The 17,427-nt window shown below is 47.5% G+C and overlaps 1 pseudogene; it reads right to left on the minus strand.

The window, feature by feature from the left end:
• Positions 1–16,956: 16,956 nt before the first annotated feature.
• LOC126254144 (5S ribosomal RNA) lies at positions 16,957–17,074 on the minus strand (annotated as a pseudogene).
• Positions 17,075–17,427: the final 353 nt, after the last annotated feature.

Below are 17,427 nucleotides of genomic sequence, written 5' to 3' on the forward strand. Positions count from 1 at the left end.
CTTCCTCCGCGCATTCTTGCTCAAACTGAGTTCATTACTGTAATTTCGTGTCTTACGTTTAGTACAGTACTTTAAAATGCTCGTCGAAGCATCTTTGTCACACCTGAAAGTTAGTACGAAAAAGAGGCCTGGCAGGTGTAGCGACGTAAAAATTAAAAAAATGAGATAGAGCCAACAGCACCCGGTGTTCCCAGGCGGTCACCCATCCAAGTACTAACCGGGCCCGATGTTGCTTAACTTCGGTGATCGGACGAGAACCGGTGTATTTTTTTTTTACTTTTTTTTATTTTATTTTTTTCTTTTTTCTTTTTTTTATTTTATTTTTTTTATTTTTTTTTCTTTTTTTATTTTTTTTGTTTTTTATTTCTTTTTATTTTTTTTTCTTTTTTTATTTTTTTTCTTTCTCTTTTTTATTTCTTTTATTTTTTTTTATTTATTTTTTTATTTTTTTTCTTTTTCTTTTTTTTTGTTTTTTTTTGTTTTTTTCTTTCTTTTTTTCTTTTTTTGGTTTTTTATTTTTTTTATTTATTTTTTATTTATTTTTTTCTTTTTTTTATTTTTTTTGTTTTTTTTTGTTTTTTATTTTTTTCTTTTTTTTTGTTCCTTTTTTATTTCTTCTTTGTTTTTTTTCTTTTTTATTATTTTTTTTTTTTAAAGTTGACTAAGACTGGAACCGCATCCTATTACTCAGTTACTCTCATTCTGTAACTTTCTCCATTTCATTACTTTTTATCCAAAAATGGTCTCATGTATACTAGTTTACAGACCGGCACATAACAAATATTAGACAAATGAATAGACACTGGTTATCTTTCACCAGCTGACACTAACTATATATCTAAACTAATTATTGATAGAAGTGCATGTAAGAGGCAAGAAAGAGATCAGTGAACGTAACATCAAAACTCAATTGCGAGACTGAAGGACAAATGATGCAAATAAGATGGGCTCGGACACATCTTACAGTTGTTTCGCATACGCATGATGCAATGCAGCTGATAAGAAATTGGCAAAGTATTGATGATGTTTTTCATTGTTTTTGATCTTAGCATATTCTTCCCATAGGTAAGTCAAAAAAGTGAATGCATCGTGGATTTGCCGTTCGATAAGAGCGTAAACAGTGTGGCCCAACAACCATACAGCAGTGTTGTGTTTTGCGCGTGGGAAATATTTAAAATCCGGTACAATGATATAATCAACTGAGACGTGCGCCGGCGTAGTTCGCGTGATGAGAGCCACCATTAACTGGCAAGTACTCCACACGTCGGAAACGGCTTGACATTGCAGGCGGTGTTCTCTAGTGTCAGGCACGCCACACCTGCCACAGTTGGGGGAGGCGAGAAGCTGAATGTCGGCTAAACGCTGATTGGTGGGCAGTGTGTTGTTGACTAGTTTGTACCACAACGCAGACACATCGGACGGCAGAATACTGCTATTAACATTTGACCACACTTGCTTCCAGTTTACAGTAGGTAAGCGGACTTGCAATTTACTAAGGGGAGGTTGTCCCATCAATTCAATATAGAGCTGCCGTGCTGTCCTATGTGGATCCGTGGCCGTGCGGAGGACGTAGCTTTTATTTAAGATATACTCTCGTACATAGGCCATACGGTAAGGGATGTTGGCCACCGATACTGGGGCACTTTCAGATTCTGGCCGATAGATTTCCAGCAGGGATGCTGTCGATCCATCGGGAAAGCCGGTCTGCATTTCAGCGGTGCGGTTGACGAGCAACGCTGCACATTTGCGATTAAAGTCTACTAGCCCGAGTCCTCCATGTGACGGGTCCAAGACACAAACTGTTGCTCGCACTTTAAAAATTTCGTGACGCCAGAGTAACCAGTATACTGCTTGAGATATAGCGCGTCCTATTTGTTTTGGCACGCTAAGCAACTGCGCCATATACCACGCCTTAGAGAGAATAAAGGAATTGATTAGTTTGACTCTCTGGTGCAAGTTAAGGTGTCGGGTTGCGTGGCTTTTGCAGAGGCCCTTAATGGAGTTGAGAATCCTTCGCCAATTTCGTGCTTGCATATGCTGCGGGCACGCAGTTATGTCTAGACCCAATACTTGATGTTCTCTCACGACTCTGTACCATGGGCGGACAATATCGGTGGCTAGCAGACCCAGTGGAAGTAGGACAGTTTATTGCTGCTCCAGACGCACGTTCATACTGGTGAAGGGAGGCGCGTATCGAGTCTATGTCTGCTGTGTGATCAATGAAAGCGCCTACGTCATCTGCGTATGCCACACATTTAATGGAAGCATTGTGTATTTGTACACCTTTTGACGTCCTGGCTATTGTTCTGAGAAGCGGGTCTATGGCGATCACGAATAAGAACATTGACAGCGGACATCCTTGCCTGACAGAGCGGCAAATAGGGATCGGTTTAGTTTGCCATCCATTTAATGTGACTATTGATCTTGCTCCCGTGAGAATATTTTCAATAATTTTGATAAATTTTCGGCCGAATCCCATTTTTGTCATGACCTGTAGCAAGTATTTGTGGCTTATGCGATCGAAAGCGTTCGCAAAGTCAATGGATAGAATAGCTGTCGACAATTTATGGAGTGCCGTGTGGGCTACTATGTCTCGGTATAAAGACGCTGCGTGGAAAATATTGTGGTGTGTTACTCCGCACGTTTGGTAGGAGCTGATAGCTTTGTTCATGACTGACTTCATCTTCGCTGCAAGGCACCTTGCAACGATTTTGTAATCAGTATTGAGTAACGTGATGGGCCGGAAATCTTGGACACGACATGTATGTTGCGTTTTGGGGACGAGCACAACTCGACCTTCCAGAAATTTTGCGGGAATTTCCGTGCCACGAATTACTTCATTTACTATGTCGGTGAGTTTTGGCCCAAAGATGTCCCAGTAGACCTGATAGAATTCGATTGGCAGGCCATCAGGTCCCGGCGACTTTCCTTTAGAGCACGATTGTACAATAGGTTGTGTGTTCTGTACTGTCATCTCTGCTATCAACTGTTCTCGGTCCGCGTTCGAAACGTCAGTCTGCAGGTCGCATAACAAATAATTTAGCGCTACGTCGTCTGTCGCAACGTCTCGAAATAAGTCCGTGTAGTGGCCTGTAATATGTTGGAGAATGTCTGTTTTCCGCGTAAGGCGCTCGCCTGACGCAGTCGTTATCGATTCTACGTGTTTGCGTCTTGCCCGTGTTTTTTCACGCGCGAGATGATAGGACGACGGTTCTTCGTCGTCCAAAGCACACAAGGCGCGACTTCGGACCAAAATTCCTTTTGCCTTTTCGTTATGTATACGGAGAATCTTTGCTTTAATACGGTTTAAGCGGAGGCGGAGATTTTCGTTTGGTCCGACGGGGGCGTTTAACGCGTCTTTAAGGCATTGTTGGTAAAATTCTGTTGTGCGCTGCGTCCAGAAAGATACCTCCTGGCTATAACATTGAGCAATCATCCTAATTTGCGGCTTTGCGTAGAAAGTCCACCACTCTAGTGCTGAGCTGTAGTTTTTCTCTTTCTGCAGGCAATGCTGCCATACAGATTGCATTTTCGAGCGGAAGTCTGTCGCGGCAAGATGTTTCGTATTAAGCTTCCACAACCTGGGAGTAGGTGTTTCATTTGTACGCTGTAGGTGGATGGCAGCGACACAACCGCAATGGTCGCTAAACGCGACAGGGATGATGTCTACGCTATTTAGATTGTTTGTAATCTGTTGAGAGACGTATATGCGGTCTATTCTGCTTGCTCCACTATTGTATATGTGCGTATACTGCGTTGTGTGTGGGTGGAGGAGGCGCCACGTGTCTCGCAGATCTTTGGCGGTCAACAGTTTCACTAATTCAGGACACATAGTGGCCGTAGGGTGCTGGTCGGATGAGTCTGTTACACAGTTAAAATCGCCACCGAGAATTATTGGACGTGTGGTATCAAACAAGGGAACTATTTCGTGACTGAAAAATGCTGCGCGATTTCGTCTATTATCTGTCCCTGAGGGGGCGTAAATATTGATAAATCTCATGCTTTGTATATTGCACGCAATTGCGCGTCCGCTTGGCAACGTTTGGACATTGTCTGGCTCTAGGGAATTTTTGTATAAAATGGCAGTACCGCATTTTATATTATTGTTAATGTTATAAATAACATCATATCCATTTATGTTATTGAGGATGTTTGCGGTAACTTCCTGAAGGAATATTATGTCAAAGCGACTGTAATGTACAAAGTCCACTAGGGATAAAATTTTGTGGACTGCAGAAATCCCGTTTATATTTAAGGTAAGAATAGATAAATCTTTTATTTGCGTATAACAGACAGGCATTGGAAGTGGAGAAAGAAACAGAGAATTATTAACTAAGGGAGACGGGGTATAAATGGCGATAATTTCATTCTGCGAATGGTTTGTTTTGTTATGTGACGAGTATTGCAACTAATTTTCAGCCGAGTTTATACTCAAACATCTTCGGACCAAACAGTACTGCGTTGTTGATCTGAACGGGGGGGATCATTGTTAGTTTCCATCGGTACGTGCATATGTGGCGAATCGATTTGCATGGCATGGACGGCACGAATGTCGTCCGTCGGGACGTGGGCTGTGTGCCGGGCACGACACTCGTGCATTTCCTCTGCTTTTCTTTTAATTGGCGCTGATAATACAGCCTCAGTTACGGGCGGTTGTACGCTGATTTCTTTCTCTTGCTTATTTAGAAATTCCCTTAGATGTCGAACAGTTGCATCGCGCCGGCGTTCTGCTTCTGTTTCAGGCGACGCAACAGGGACGACTGTCACGGGGCATTGTTGATCGGATTTAGAAGTTGCATCCGAATTTGCGTTTCCACGGCCGCGTCTATGTTTCCTTTTTGAAGATTTATTCGGCGAATGGCTCATCTATCTCCTGCTCGGGGATGGACTGGGGTCTTTACGTGAAACACGCTTTTCTGAGGGGACAGCAGCAGGGCTGCGCCCACTCTCTGAATTTTGCGTGTTGTTTGCAAAAATATCTGATGCAGTATCGTCACTGTTTGGCGGTTCGGGGTGAACGTCAGCCACGACCGTGACGTTTGTCGCATCATTGCCGAGAGAATTTTCTGGAATGGCGGCTTTTTCATCAGTTTCTGTTACTTCCATGACATTGTCCGTGTTCGCTGGGGGCTCAGACGATTCGCACGCAGCCTCTGTCACAGGGAGTGACGAGGGCCGAATCGGAGCCACACCCAACGTTACAGACGCATACGAAAGTTTCTGCGTTTGTGCGCTATCACCGCCGAGCGGGAGCTGCACAGGGCGACGTCTGTTCGGACAATTTTGTCGGAAGTGGTCAGTTGCATTGCAGTACGAGCAAGTCTGTGGCTGTCCGTTGTACGATATAAAAGCCCTGTAACCGCCTATGACAAGAAAAGACGAGATGTGCTGTTTCAGTTCGATAAGCACACTTCTTACTCCGTTGTATACTTGTAGGCGGAAACCACTGCCCCATTTTTCGTTCGTCACTGAAAGCACATTGCCGTACGGCATGAGACCACGAGCGATCATTTGAGTCGGTATTTCGAAAGGAAGATTAAAAATACGCACTTGACGAATACCGTAACCCGCGTGGCACACGGTCACGTCGCAAACGCTTCCGTCACGATATTTGAATTTGCGTTTTCCACCGTTTCCATTTACGATTTTTTCGCACATTTCCGCATCATTGAATTTCATGAACAGAGTTCCGGTAATAAAGTCCCACTGGACTCCGTACGTTTCGGTATCGGTAAGACCGAGTTCGTCAATAACCCAGTCGTGAGCTTCGTATGCCGTAGGGCGTACAGCTTCTTTGTCGAAAATAACGTTCAATGTGTTAGATCTGTTTACATTTTCCATTTTCAAACCGTTACTTAAGAGCTACGCAAAAAACGCGCGAAAATGAGAAACTCGACAGCGGAACGCAACGCGGAGATGCCAACAGAGCGGCCGCTAGCCGTGCACTCAACATGGTATGGCCGTTGGCGTCCTTATTACGTAGCCGCACGGCAGAAGAAGCGTTCGCCCCTTCTCCCAACACACGCAATCGCCGTTTTCCGTGGCACATTTGACGCAAAGCACGTCCTTCCGCCTCGAAGGCGACGCGCAGTGCGGCGCGCCGCCACGTGGGTGAGACGCACAACACAGCTGCTCGTTGCACCGCCTATCATGCGGCCTCCGACACTCGCGGGCGACGCATATTGTGGGGCTTGCGCGCGGCCGGGCGGCGGGGGGACCGCGCGGGGCGTGGCAGTGTCCTGCTGGACCGACGGAAGCTTTCTCACCTGCCTGACACGCGCCGCGCTTTTCAGATATTTGTGTAATTTGCGCGGTGCGTTCTCGCCTGTCCCCTCCCCTTCCGTCCCGACTTGTCCCGACTGCCGCTCGCTGCCGCTCGGGTCGCGGTCCATATGACCGCACAAGCACGAGAAACATCTGCGAGATGGGCGCGGGCCGAACCGGCGTGTCCGAGACGCCGTGTGCGGCCGTTCGGAGCTACTAGAGCAGCGCTGCGCTGGGAAGGTGCCGTGGAAAGGTGCGAAAACACGGACACAGGACACAGGAGGTTCAACAAAGCACCCATCTCCTCTAGAGGCGAAAGATACATTTTTGTTTACAAATTTGCTACAAAACAATATGCCCTGACGTATTTCACAACATTTCTGTCGTTTCATACTGTTTCGTTATTTGCACAGACACTTTGCTAATCTTCCTTGGCACACTCTTCTTCGAACGGAGTTCCTTAATATCGCATCTTACGATTGTTTAAAATCAGTATGGGAGCATCTTTGTCACACGAGAAAGGTAGCATGAAAAGAGGGCTGGCAGGGGTAGCGACAAAAAAGCAAAAATATGAAGAGAGCCAGAGTTCCCAGGCGGTCGCCGATCCGAATACTAACGTTGTTGATTATCTTCGGTGATCGGACGAGAACGGCTGATTTTTTTTTTTTTTTTTAAATTTATGTATTTAGTTAGTTTTTGGAATTTAGCACTGCTACAAAACAGTTGGCTCTGACGCATTTCAAGGACACATCTGTCGATTCGTAGTGTTTCGTTATTTCCAACGAGTTCCTAGCACTCTTCCTCCGCGCATTCTTGCTCAAACTGAGTTCATTACTGTAATTTCGTGTCTTACGTTTAGTACAGTACTTTAAAATGCTCGTCGAAGCATCTTTGTCACACCTGAAAGTTAGTACGAAAAAGAGGCCTGGCAGGTGTAGCGACGTACAAATTAAAAAAATGAGATAGAGCCAACAGCACCTTTTTATAAACGTAATAAACTTTTATTTACAAAATAACAAGTACAGTTATGAGATTCGAAGGTACTTTCAATTTCTATTTCTGTTCGTTATCGAGTCTTTTTCTTTTCTTTTCTGGTATGTAAGTTTGTTGCAATTGTCTGTTTCGTTATATGTTGTGCGTTTGCAGGTTGATTTACACAGTTGCACTGACTTGTAAGTCAGAGGAGCAAAATATTTCATTTTTTCAGTTTTGTTTGCATTTTTGTTAAATTTTATGGGTTGATGATTGAAACACTTCTAAGTTCTTGACTTTAGGTAGAGTTATTGGTCCTGTGCCATTATGTGGCATGTAACTATTGTTAGAGTTGTCTTATTGGCTAAGGCTTACATCTAGGAGACAAAGGACAATGACAAATATGTATGAATGAATATTGTATAAATATATAGCGAAGGTGTCCACGAGATGGTGATTGAGGGGAAGAGAGCGAGAGAGAGAGAGATAGTGAGAGGGCGATATGGAACACATGTGAGATATAATTAAAGAAAACTCTATAAGTGGACAAATATATTCTAGTATTTTAAACATAGCTGCGCTACAGCAACGGTTCCACGTGATAAGATTAAAAACAGCCGACCAGTTGCAAAGGATAAAGTGATCTTTACCTAGGTCGGCTGTTTTTAATAAATATATTCTAGGTAAGCTTAACATGATTAGATGGGAATTTGAGTATAGATGTTTCTTTTGTTAGTCTACTCACATAGTCATCTTCGGCGTAGCGAGTGATGTTTCGCACATTTTTATACCTGGATATGCGCTATATGTGTAGCCGTAGCACTCATCTACTAATATTTACACTTTTTTTTTTGCGTTGCGGACACTGTGATTGCACTTTCAACACACAACACTTTGGGGGCGTTGGAGGGTCTCTGCGTCGGCGACGACGGTGGCGTGGAGGACTAGGGGGGGGGGGGGGGGGGGCGTGGTGTGGAGGCGGCGGCGGAGACGTCGGAGGCGATCGTGGCGTGTGGGGACGGAGGGCGTCCTTGAAGGCGGCGTCCAGCGCTATCTGTAGGTAGTTCTGGAACGTCTGCCTGTAGTTGTTTTTCCGCTTGGCTCGCTTGTGTTCCTCCCAGAGATCAGTGTTTATTTTTTTGCGATTATGGCGTGCGCTGTCATCGCGAACGTCCACATGGTCGCGACGCGTTTGGGTCTTGGGAAACATTTTGCAGCCGGGATCGTGAGGGCTGTGGCTTCTATAGTTCGGTGGTCCGCCCTGTTCATGAGTGCCACCATTTTCCTGCATGCGTGAAATCTTCTCGGGTGATCAGCCGAGTAAAGGCGTCGTCTTCTCGCAACGTTTCGAAGGGTTTCGTACCCATCATCTTCGCTTCGAAACGTTGCGAGAAGACGACGCCTTTACTCGGCTGATCACCCGAGAAGATTTCACGAATGGAATACGCCGAGAAAGTCTCAAATCACATTTTCCTGCATGTCTCCCATATCGCCTGACTTGTCGGACATGTGAAGCGGTGTTCCACGGTGTCGATCTCGTTGCACGCTTCGCAGTGCGGCGACTCGCGCATGCCGATGCGCGCTAGACGCTCGTTCGTCGGTAACTTGTTGTGTGCGACTTTGTACCACGTGTCTCTAGCTTCTGGAGGAATGGCTTTTTCGGAGAGATTCTTCCAGACTTGTGGCCAGTCGTGGTCTGGAAGATTCGTCTCTGTTCTGTTTCTGCGTTGTTTGCCTCTCAGTGCGCGGTAGATTTTCGCTGCAGTTCTCATTTCCTTGACTGCTAGGGTGGATGTGATGTAACTACTGTCCATTATTATCTGCTTCAAGTAGCGCATCTTGTAGGGTATTCTACTGATGTCTACCGGCGCTTCCCCGGAGTCTGGCCTGTGTTCCTTCAGTAGAGACGACGTGGTACTGTCTACACTTCTGTCCTCCAGTTGTAGAGCTCGATGTAGCAACAGTGCAGCGCATTTTGTCGTGACATCTATCAGGCCCAGCCCCCCTTCTTCTCTAGGGAGGGTGCTGGTGGCTTGCGACACTTTGAATATTTCCCGCCTCCACAGCAGGTAGTACACAGCGCTTCCTATAGACTTCCCTATTTCTGTTGGTACGTTTATGACTTGTGCCATGTACCAAGCCTTCGCCAGGATCGATTCGTTGATCAGCTGCGTTTTCTGATCCAACGTTAGGTTTCTGTTGGCGTGTGTCCTGACGAGCCCTCTCGTGGTGTTGAGGATGATCCGCCAGTTTTCTGCGGCCATTTTGAGTGGGCAGGCCTGCAGCTGAACACCTAGCACCTTATATCTGTCGGTCACCTGGTACCATGGTCTGGCCTCTCTCAGTTTCACGTTTCCTATCGGGAGTAGCACAGTTTTTTTGGGGTTGGTTTTCGCCCCAGATGCCTTCCCAAAAGACTCTATTATTGGGAGGACTTTGTCGATATCCTCTTTACCGTCCACGAAAATGCTCAAGTCATCGGCATATGCCATACACGTCACTTTTATATCTTGCAGCTTGTAGCCGTTGACGGAGGCAGCGAGTTTCCTGAGGACTGGGTCGAGGGCTACTGTGAATAGTGCCATCGACAGTGGGCACCCTTGCCTCACAGATTTCCCCAGTTTTATTGGCGTAGATGTCCAGCCATTTACAGTAACTCGTGACGTGGCATTTGTTAGCATGTTTTCGATGACTTGAGCGAATTTGGGGCCAAAACCTAGTCTCCTCAAAGTCTTCAGTAGGTACCGGTGACCGATCCTGTCGAAGGCCTTTTGGAAGTCTACAGAAATGATCGCTGCAGTCGCTCTGTTGGATGCGGCGTGTGCTATAACGTCTCTGTACGTGCAGACGGCGTCGAAGATGTTTCTGCCCAACACTGCACATGTCTGCCACGGGCTGATTGCTTTTTTGAGGGCGAGCTTCATATTTTCCGCGACGCATTTTGCTACTAGCTTGTAGTCCGCATTTAGGAGGGTAATTGGGCGGAAGTCTGTTAACGTTTTTGGCGCCTTAGTTTTCGGTATCAGAGTGATGGTCCCTTCCAGGAACACGGAGGTGGTATCTCCTTCCCGTCCAGAATTTCGTTGACAGTTTCAGTTATAATTTCACCTACTTTGTCCCAGCAGGTGGCGTAGAATTCTGACGGTAATCCGTCCGCTCCTGGAGCTTTGCCGTTGGCGCAGGTTTTGAGGACGGCTCTGACTTCATCCTCTGACACGGCCTCCGTCAGCAAAGCGCGATCGGTGTCGTTCAGCCGTCTGCGCGTTTCTTGTAGTATTTTTGCTGTTTCTGCGTCATCTGGTACCTCGCCCTTGAAGAGTTCAGAGAAGTGCTCTTCTACGTGACGCATCATGTCCCTCCTAGTTGTTATCTTGCGGCCAGCTGCGTCGCTAAGCTCCTTTATAGTTCTGTTTTGTGCCCTCTCCCTCTCTCTATGCAGGTGGTGCAGTGTGGCAGGTTCATCTTCAGTGGCGCCGTGTGTCTGGCTGCGGACGACGACGCCTTTCATTTGTTGACGCCTGATGTTGAGTATTCGCGCCTTTATTCCTCTGACTCGCGTGAGAAGCAGGTCGTCGTCTGGAGGACAGTTGAGCGCGTCCTTCAGACACTGCGTGTAAAAGTCTGCCGTGCTCTTCTTCCAGAAAGCCTTCTCCGCACTGTGCCTTATCAACGTCTTCCTTATTTGTGGTTTCCCACATGCGACCCACCATTGAGTGGTGGACGGATATTGTTGTCGCGTCTGTAAACTTTCTTCAAGGGTGAGCGCTATCTCCTGCTGTAGTTTAGCGTCACTTAGATGGTGTGTGTTAAGTTTCCACGTTGATCTTCCTCCTGGTATTTTATTCGTTTCCAGCTGGAGCTTGCAAGTGAAGGCACAGTGGTCGGAGAAGATTACAGGGCAGACTTCCACATAGGATACAGAGGCGGCCAACTCTCTGGTCACAAAAATCCTGTCAAGCCTGCTTCTTCCGCGGTTGTGGAAGTACGTGAATTCTGTTGTGTTGGGGTTTAATAGACGCCAAGAGTCACGTAGATTCAGTTTTCTTACGAGTTCCTGCAGCTCTGTGCACAGATTTGGTACCGGGATTCGGTCTTCCGGAGCAGACACGCAGTTGAAATCGCCTCCCAGCACAACATTGCTGTTGTTGCGTGGAAGGAGCGCACAAATATCTTCATTGAAGAACTGGCTTCTGGCCCTCTTGTTTTCTGTGCCTGACGGCGCGTAGATGTTGACAAAGTAGGTCCCTGCTATTTTGATCGCTATTCCGCGGCCGTCAGTCAGGGTCTTGATGTTCTCCACGTCGATCTCATTTCTCACCATTATCGCAGTACCAGTTCTCGCTTCTGCGTCGATGTTCGTAAAGACGTCGAATCCCGGTATTCCTTCTATGTCGGTGGTTACTACTTCTTGTAGCATTGCTACATCAGCAGCTCGGTGCTGCAGGAACTCCGTGAGGGCTTCTATCTTGTCAACCGAATTCATCCTATTTACGTTGCACGTGATGACGTTATAGCATGAGCGTGTCTGCATTTAAGCGCTGTGTGGAGGCGGGAGTTGTGCTTGCTGTGGCCGGTCCGGCCGGAGAACGACGTCCTCCGGTTCGGAGAGTTGTTTCCCCGCATTTGCGGACGGTATGTCCGACGCGGTGGGCGTGGACTCGGCACTCGGCCCGGCCTGCCGGCTGCTCTGAATGACAGCCTCAGCTGACGGCTGGGCGTGCGCGGCGGCGCGCGGCACCTTCACCCGATGGCCGGTGGGTGAGGGGGCGGCCGTCGGCTCGGCCTCCATTGTGGTCTACTGCCGCTTCTCCCCTGCGCTGACCGCGGCGGCCGCTGCCGGGCCGGTGTTGCCGGCTGGGCGGCCTCGGCTGGCGCCGCTTCCGCTACGGCAGGCTCGTCGTTGGCCCGACAAAATTCCGGCGTAACTTGCTGCCTGCTCCGCTGCGTTTTCCGCGTTTTCACGCAGCAGCTGAGCCACTCTTTTATTTCTGGGGCAGCTGCTCCTCATGTGCTCCGTGGAGCTACAAATGGAGCACGTCGGTGGTTGTCCGCTGTATTGGACCACACCTCTGTGTCCCCCTATCCCTATGAACGACGGCACGTGTTTTCTTAGGACCATCCTGACGGACCTAACACCAGAGTCCACTTTATACCGGTGCCCGGCACCCCAAAAGTCTCTCGTTACAGAAAGAACTTCACCGTACAGCTTGAGGTAGCGTGCAACTTCCTCGTTTGGCACCTCGAAGGGGAGGTTATAGACTTTGATGTTTCTCACGCCGTGTCCGGCGTACGTGATTTTTACATCGCTCACACGCCCGTCCCTGTGTTTGAATTTTCTAATACCCCCGCTTACGTTCACGAGCGTCTCGCATCTCACTTAAGATTTTAGTTTCAGAAAGAGGCTTAGCAGCGTAAAGTCTAGCTGCAGCCTCTCTATTTCGTCGTTCTGTACTTTTAGATCGTTGAACATCCATTCCTCTATATCGAAGGAGGATGGCCTCTCGTATTCACGATCGAACGCGCACTGTATCGTGGTACTGAAGCGGTTGACGTTCTCATTATTCCGTTGAAGACTCACAAAACCGTTTCACACGAATAAACGATCGCCGACGGCGAAACAGCTGCGGCTGGCGCGGCGCGGAAGCCGGCGAGCGCGGTTGAATATCGTGCGGTGGCGGCTCGGCGGCCGGTATTCCCGTCTACCTGCGACACACAATGGGGCGGCTAGACCCTCGGACCGGAGCAACCTGCGCGCTCGGCGTCTCAGTGGCGACTGCTGTAATCCCGATGCAGTCTCTGTATTCGCCTATGACCTCGAATGTTGTCCGCCCCGGTACGGCACATGTCTGGTGAGGGCTTATTATTTTTGCCATGACTGTTTTTAGTTTGTCCGCCACGCATCTCGCAGCTGTTTTATACTCTGCGTTTAGCAGCGTGATGGGGCGGCAATCTTCCACATTCCGGGGCGCTTCTTTTTTCGGGATTAATATTATGTTTCCCATTGTGAAGTCTTCTGGCAGTCTCTCTCCCTGTATTATATCGTTGACGACTTCGGCGATCGGGTCGCCGATTATGTCCCAGTATTGGATGTAGAATTCGGTTGGAATTCCGTCAATTCCTCGGGCTTTTCCAATCGCACTGGATTTGACAATGTTGTGTACGTCGTCTTTTTCCATGTTTGCCACCAGCTCCATGTTTGCCACCAGCTCCGCCTTTTCTGCGTCTGTCTGGACGTCCGGCAGGACGTGGAGTAGAGTGTCTGTTGCTGCTTCGCTCGTTTCTTCTCGCTTGAAGAGTTGGCTGAAATACATGTGTACAAGCTTTAGGATCTCTGCTGGCGTTTCTGTGGTGGTTCCGTCTTCTTTCTGCAGGTGTTTGATCTGCTTTTGTTGTGTCCTTCGGATTATTCTGTGTATGTGGTGAAATGTGGCCGGTTCTTCTACCACAGTCCATAAGGGCTGGCTGCTTCTTTTTATTGCTTCAGTTTGTTCTTTCTGCATGTTTACTAGTTTTGTTTTTATGCGCCTTAATTTTGAGAGGAGGGCAGGGTGATCGTTCGTCTGGGTGTTTATTATGTCTTTCATGCACTGTGTGTAGAAGTCAGCGGTCCATTTCTTCCACATTGCTTTTTCCGCACTGTACTTTATGACCTTTTTCGTAGCGACGGTTTTGCATGTTTTACCCACCATTCTATGGGTAATTGTATGTTTGATTTTTTTCTTAAACATTCTGTCCACATGTCGAAGATTTCTTTGCGCAGTGTTGTGTCTTTTAAATCGTTGGTGGACATTTTCCAGAAGCTTATGCGATGATCTTTCTTCCATTCTGGGAGAAGTATTTTTGTAATTTGGCAGTTATGGTCCGAAAACGCTATGGGCTTAATTTCTACTGTTTCTATAGCTTTTTCTAAGTTTTTGGAACCGTATATCCTGTCGAGCCTACTCTTTCCGTTCCTGTAGAAAAAGGTAAATTCAGTTGCGTCTGGGTATTTGATTCTCCACACGTTGAGTTTCGTTTTTCTGATTATTTCCTCTAATTCTACGCACATATTGGCTGTTGGTATCTGATCTTCCTTCGCCACTACGCATTTGAAGTTACCTCCGAGTACAATGTTGTCGAAGTTTTCGTTAATTAGCGTACAAACGTCTTGTTTGAAAAATCTCGCTCTAGTTGTTTTATTTTCCGATCCTGAAGGGGCGTATATGTTGTTGAACAGCGTGCCTTGTATTTTGATAGCTATGCCTCGGCCGTTTGGTGTTGTGCGTACGTCATCAAGTTCGATGTTTCCTTTTACGAATATAGCTGTTCCGCATTTTGCTTCAGGGTTTACGTTTGTGATGATATTGTACCCATTAATGTCTTCCATTGTAGTTTTGGTAATTTCTTGTATTAGCGCTACATCCACTGTGTTGTAGCGAATAAAGACAGTTAACATTTTTGTTTTTCCGGTAGATGAGATTTTTTTTCACATTTAATGTTGCGATCGTGTACGTGCGCATTGCAGGGTCAGTCCTCGGAGCTAGATTCGGCATCCATGGTTGGTGCGGGTGACCAGTTTTCTCTGCTTCCGCTTGCACCTGTTTCTATTGAGCGAGAGTCGTTTCTCCTCTTTTCATTTCTACTTTCTCCTTTTTTGATTGTGCTTGGTTCGTCGGTGCCGTTTTGGTTCGTGTTCTTTTCGGTGTCCTTTTTCGATTTCGATTTTTCGCCACTTATTTTTCTGGATGTTTTTTGTGTCCTGTTCATTGTCTTGGCTTGGTTTTAAGATCTTTTTCAATTGGTTTGTTCTCTCTTTAATTATTTGCTCACGGGTTGCCTCCTGTGTCATTTTTCCAGTGCTTTCCGTCTCGCTCTCGCCTTTCTTCTTTCCTTGAGTTCCTGCGGTTTTCGTGTGCTTCGGCTGCGTGCGGGCCGGCCGCTGCTGGCTTTCACTTTCCTCGGCGCTGTCCTCGCTAAGTGGCCTTTTGTCAGCGCTGGCCGCTTCCGCCGCGGGTGCCGTTATGTCCTCCGCTGGGGAGGGCTCGGGCGCTACCGCGGCTGCGGCCGGCGCGGGAGTCTCTGCTGCCGCCAAGTTGAGCCTGTTCTACAGAGTGGCGCACGAAATGTGTTATCAATTGTTTCAAATGGTTCTGAGCACTATGGGACTTAACATCTACGGTGTTACCAATTGTTTCTTTCACAATTTACGACGTACATTAGATATCCCGCTGGGATCTCTACAGCAGTACCAGCAGAGCTTGGAAAAACAAATGAGTTACGAAATGACGTGTAATTCACGATACTGCCGCTAGGGGACTAGTAAGCAGCAATGGCTGACAACGGAAGACTGACGACACAGCAACGATCGGAAATTGTGTTACTTTTTCATGGAACGAAAAGCCTTGTTGTGGCAATAGCTTCATTCCACAGCTTCTTGCTACTGCCTTGCCCTTCAACACGTAATGGTTCATGCAAGATTGAGCAAGGCCACATAATGCAAATACTGTGTTGGAGTTTTTACACGAGCATTTCGATATGCGGATCATTCCATTCAGGTTTCCAGGTCGCTTCAATGACGGACAAAATTGGCCCCCCAATAGTCGAGACCTCAATCCATGTGACTTTTTTCTTTGGGGGTACCGAAAGGAAAAAAAATTCTCCCAAACGTCCACGTGATTTAATGGAGCTCATAAGACTTATTCTTCAAGCTTGCAGTGAAATTACGAAAGACATGTGCCGTAGGTTAATCACTAACTTCAGTGTTCGTTTGAAGGAAGTTAGGAAACGAAATGGTGGACATATTGAGCATGTGCTGAGTTAAAACAAATCTCCATGGACGGCTCTTCATTGTAGTATATGTTCCTTTCAGATTGTATTGGCAATAAAGTTTATATTCAAAAACAAAATGGTAACACGTTTCGTGCGCCACCCTGTATCTGCTGGATTTCCATGGCGTTTTCGTTGAGCTGTTCGTCCTGGGGTGGCGCGTCTTTTTCTCTCAGAGAAAGCGCGGGGAATTCTGCATTCACATTCATCATTGCCCCTGAGTAGGGGTTTTCCCTTGGCAGTTGTGTTGGCCGTTTCCTCGGACAGTTGTTTCTCATGTGATCCTCAGCGCGACAGATTGAGTACGTTTGCGGTTGTCCTCTGTAAGTGACGAATCCCCGGTGTTCACATACAGTGATAAACGATGGAATGTGCTTACGGAGGTCTTCTTTAACCGTCCGCACACCTGAATGCTGTAAGCACTCCCCCATTTTTCCCTGGTGAGGCCGAAAACGTTCCCATACATTCTGATCGTCTTGATGATCTCTTCATCCGGCACCTCAAAGGGTAGATTGTACACTTTAATAACATGATGCCGTAACCTGAATGTTGAAACAGAATATTACTAATTGTTTCGTCCCGATGTCGGAACTTCCGTTCCCCGCAGTTTGTCTTAGGTATCGTGACAAAGTCTAGCTGAACACCAATGATATTTTCCAGAGGCACACCAACATCGTATATAATCCAGTTATGAACGTCAAAAGCGGATGATCTTTCAAAGTTTCGGTCGAACTTGCATGATACTGTGCTAAATTTTAAATCCAAATTAACACAAAAACAGAATCAAGAACAAAAGTTTGTACTCGCCAGGGCGCCGTGCTGCACCTCGCTCGGCGTCCACCTCAGCAGGCGGGCGCATTGCGGGGACGGTCCGTTGGCCGGCCGGGAAGTCCTCTTCTACCTACGACGCACAGTGGGCAGCGGCACACGTGTTCACAGGTGGTCACCCATCCAAGTACTAACTGGGCGCGATGTCGCTGAACTTCGGTGATCGGACGAGAACCGGTGTATTCAACATGGTATGGCCGCTGGCGTCCTTATAATGTAGCTGCACGACACAAGACGCATTCGCCTCTTCTCCCAACACACGCAATAGCCGTTTTCAGTGGCACATTTGACGCAAAGCACGTCCTTCCACCTCTAAAAGGCAGCGCGAAGCGCGCGCTCGGAGTCTCATTGGCGACTGCCGAACTGTCGGGCTTGCCACCACGTAGGCGAGACACACTTCACTGCCGCTCGGGTCGTGGTCCATATGACCGCAGAAGCACGAGAAACATCTGCGAGACGGGCGCGGGCCTAACCGGCGTTTCCGACCAGCACCCCCTGGAAAGAAAGGCTGTGCGCCAATCTGTGACGTCACGCACGTAGTCCGAGTCCGAGCACCAA

Source organism: Schistocerca nitens, chromosome 4 (assembly GCF_023898315.1).
Source record: "Schistocerca nitens isolate TAMUIC-IGC-003100 chromosome 4, iqSchNite1.1, whole genome shotgun sequence".
NCBI lineage: Eukaryota > Metazoa > Arthropoda > Insecta > Orthoptera > Acrididae > Schistocerca > Schistocerca nitens.